The sequence below is a fragment of the Trachymyrmex septentrionalis genome, unplaced genomic scaffold (assembly GCF_001594115.1).
Source record: "Trachymyrmex septentrionalis isolate Tsep2-gDNA-1 unplaced genomic scaffold, Tsep1.0 scaffold128, whole genome shotgun sequence".
NCBI lineage: Eukaryota > Metazoa > Arthropoda > Insecta > Hymenoptera > Formicidae > Trachymyrmex > Trachymyrmex septentrionalis.
In genome coordinates, this window is record NW_017304417.1 from 678704 (window position 1) to 683316 (window position 4613).

The 4613-nt window shown below is 33.2% G+C and overlaps 1 pseudogene; it reads right to left on the reverse strand.

Moving 5' to 3' along the window:
* LOC108756516 overlaps positions 1-974 on the reverse strand; it is an 8020-nt pseudogene extending 7046 nt beyond the window's left edge.
* Positions 975-4613: the final 3639 nt, after the last annotated feature.

Genomic DNA, 4613 nt, shown 5'->3' on the forward strand with positions numbered 1-4613 from the left:
ATAAAGATTAGATTTTATAATATAAATATTTTTAAAATAATTTTTATGAAACTTAACAAAAAGATTGTTAAATTCATTATATCTCCTATTTCTTCCCATGATGTATCTTTTTTAGAAGAATCTTTAAAGTCTTTATTTCTCTTATCCTATAAATAGAGATATGATCGTATAAGTTCTATTAATAATTCATCCCCACTTTTACAATCTTGTAATAAATTGTTTATATCTTTATTATCAACACTGTTTTCTTTAATATCCTTGTCATAATCTTGACTTTTATCTACATATTGATGATCATCAGACATTTTGTAGCCCTATTCGGCCCTTACAAATTTCTAATTAAGAATACAATCACAGTATAAATTGGTATAAACCTTTAATGTTTTAACATCAAGAATCAAGAAAATCAAATCTGAACTTGTATCAAATCTCATTGATAAACATTAAACATGGAATAGATTTTTAACAGTATTCCTTGTTTCAAATCCTTATTCCTTTATTGTAGATCGAAGTATTGTTATCCGAAATTTAATTGCCAATTCCTAATATTTAATTCCCTATTCCTTGTTCCTTCTATTGCCTTCATCTTTAAGAAAATAGTTTGAACACAAAATAGATTTTATATTTTGTTTTAATCTTTCATGTTTACAGTTATGTTTTTCCAAAACGCATTTGATCAATCCACGATTGAGATCGATTTTGGTCTCAATAGAAATCTATTGTACAAGTATATGGATATGAATGGAATATAAACAAAAATAATGTCACTTTAATTTTATTAGTACATTCAATAAAATAACTTTAATAACTTTAAATACTTCATATCCTACATCGTTAACACATATAGAGGAATTGATAAATTTAATACAAAAATTCTTACGTATGAACTGAAATGCCTTTTTTACTTGTCTGCCCACACCCAGGCACACAGCCACAGTACATACAGTAGCGCAACTCCCTGTCGACACCTTTGATATTAGTGTTGGTCAAAATGGAGTGCGCATGCATGAAATAAGCAAATTACCTAACGTTGCCATGGTTACCACCTAAACTTCTTTCTCTTTTCATTTTTTTTTCACTCTGTCAAAACTCATTAGATTTATTCGCGTCGCACTCCAACAAATGCGTTGGAGTGAGTAAGAGCTGTTATAGGAGCATATTAGAGCATGCAACGTATACAAACGAATAAACCTACTATTACAATGAAATAATCTGAACTTAATAAAAATTAATAAAAATAAATTGTAAACATATTGAAAAATAAAGAGAAAGTGTAGAAAAATATTTAAAAAAATATTAAATTAACTTAAAAATGTATATTTTTGTATAAAGAAATATTATGTAATTATATATCTATGTTATGAGAAAGCTGAGAGATATAAAAGAAATTTATATACATGTATGTCCAAAAAATAAATTTAAAATACAATAAATAAAAAAAAATCCTTTTTGTTCGATTTTCTATGTTACTTTTGTTCACTTTTTCACTTTATCACTTTTTCACAAAATTTTTTAGACCAATCTCTCGAGATTTCTCACACAACATTTAACTAAATGGACAATACACGTAATACTTTCCTCTAAATTTCTACTCTGAACCATGTATGCTTGAAAGACAAATGTTTAAGTAGAACATTGAAACGCTTATTTAAATAGAGAGAGAGAAAGAGAGAGAACAATAAAAAAAGGGAGGAAATGAGACGGGGCTTGCTTATTTCACGCATGCGTATTCCATTTTGGCCAACATAAAATCGGAAGAGTTGCGCTACTGTATATACTATGACACAGCATTGTTGATGCTTTGCACATTTAAGAGTTTCGCGATTTTATAATCTTTGAAATATAACCTGACATACGATGCTGACATATGCGTCTTACTAAAGAACACTACGTAAGTGCGTATGAGCACCTAAAAGTTTCTGATTCACTCTTATGTTGATCAAATTAAAATGACGCTGATCAATTGGTGCTACGATTTTCTATGCTTCACAGCGGGGATGCCCATTCCAGTGTATATATATAATATAAGGTGAAGTACTCCCGTGGATGTGCAGTAGAAAAGTGAATTTGGGTAATATTTGATTGTGTTGCGGATCTGCTCTTTCAAAGTTCACGCGTATGTTTTTATGTGTGATCACGAGTACGTGTTTATGCGGGTTCGTAATACCGCATTTAAAAAAGCCAACGTTCACGCTAGTATAACGAAACAGTGTTGTTTTAATAATTAGCGATCGGAGCGATCGTCTTTCTGGAGAGAATTGTTCTGCTTTTTCCTTTCTGCACGTGTATACGCGTTGGAGTTTGCTCTAAAAAAGTTGCTTAAGAACCGAGCAAACACAGTTGTATACCATTAATGTAACATTTATAAATCCGAATATAACAGGTTATGTATCTAAGATGCAACATGTTGCATTCTCGTTAGTTGTAATTTTCTACTCAGATGAATAACAGAGACTATGTAACAATTATAGTATTTGCTACGTAGATGTTATAGATTGTTATATAATAGTTACATTTTTGTTGTGTAAACGTTTCAATGTGTTATATTTTTGTTATACAATTGTTTTGAATACATTATATATATATTATAGATATATTAATGCTGCTGGTAGAAATAAAATCGCTTGGAAATGCCCTTGATGGAAATAACTTGACTGAAAATCGCTAAAATCTTTATCAATTGACATATTTCAATAAAATTATATTGAAATCGTTTACTGATAAAGATTTTAGCAATTGCAGCGATTTTCAGCGATTTATTTCTATCAAGGGTCGTTAGTTAATTTTGTCACATCTTATTATAGCCTCATTTACATGTTCTCATGACTATCTCTATGTCATTGATGTGACAGATTTCCTAATCTGAATAGTCTTCACTGTAACGATTAATATCTCCATTACGGGGCAAAGCGATACTTTATTTAAATTCGTTTATTTCGTGCAAAAATGCATTGAATGAACTTAATCAACATCAGAGATAAAGGCTAAACTCAACATTACCACTTTTACATTTAACTAATTCCATAGAACAGCTTTTAGTATGCACTAATATAATTTGTAATGTAAGCGACTGAATTCTTCTATAGTAAATAATATCATCTCATTTGTCCGTAAATTCTCATGATTCAAGTACAAATAGTCACGCGTGTTGCGCTTTGTCGCGCTCGACAGTTTGAAGCTCGACTGAGCACAGAGCTTCGCGACGTCGCGGATAGAGACCGCAACGTTAGAATCATAATTTAAATTATATACTATGATAATATAATATTATACTATAATTAATATATAATAATATTAACGAAACAACTGTTATATAACATACAATGAATGCCGTTATATTGCTGTTCGTTTATTATTAGAAGTATAAATAAGTTTCCGCCGTTTTTTATCAAAAATTGGGCATTTATTGTGAAAGAACGGTACCTAATGTTTTATTCGAAGTATTGTCCATCGCTAGCCACTACTTTTTCCCATCTTTCTGGCAGCATACGGATACCGCGTCGGAAAAACGCTTCATCTTTTGAAGCTATCCACGAATCGACCCAATTTTTGGTATCTTCATATGATGTGAAGTGTTGCTCAGACAGGCTATGCGCCATCGATCAAAACAGGTAGTAATCAGAAGGAGCAATGTCTGGTGAATACGGCGAGTGGGGTAAAACTTCCCAATTGAGTGTTTCCAAGTAGGTTTTGACCGGCGCCGCAACATGTGGACGAGCATTATCATGCAGAAGAATAACTTTGTCGTGTCTGTAGTAGTAGTGGGCGCGTTTTTCCTTGAGTGCTCGGCTCAATCTCATCAATTGTGTTCGGTAGGGAGCCCCAGTAATGGTTTCGTTCGGTTTGAGCAACTCATAATAAACGACACCTAGCTGATCCCACCAAATACACAACATGAGCTTTTTCCCATGAATGTTCGGCTTGGCTGTCGATGTTGAAGCATGGCCAGGTGGTCCCCATGATTTCTTCTTCTTTGGGTTATCGTAGTGGATCCATTTTTCATCACCAATGACTACACGGTGCAAAAAACCCTTTCGTTTATGCCTGGCAAGCAGCATTTCACATGTGAAAAATCGGCGTTCAACGTTTCTTGGCTTCAGTTCATATGGAACCCAATTTCCTTGCTTTTGAATCATTCCCAACGATTTTAAGCGATGTGAAATTGCTGGTTGAGTCACTCCTAATGTAAGTGCAAGTGCTTCTTGCGTTTGGCACGAATCTTCATCCAATAATGCTTCCAATTCCGCGCCTTCACTTTCGGCCTTCCGCTATGTTCTTTGTCTTCGACGTCAAATTCACCGTTCTTAAACTTTTGAAACCACTCACGGCAACTTCTCTCACTTAAGGCAGCCTCACCATATTCTTCTACAAGCAATCGATGCGAATCAGCTGCAGATTTCTTCAAATTAAACAAGTAAATCAAAAACTCCCGCAAATGATGCTTATTCGGCTCAAAACTCGACATTTTCGCGAAAAAAGATATAAGATACTGATGCAAAATCGCTAATATTTCAAGGTTATGTTCTTGTCAGATGTCCAACCTTACGATATGACGTTTTACAGCTGACAATTTTAACTATAACATACTGGTAGCGCCATTGTTTGTCAAACGG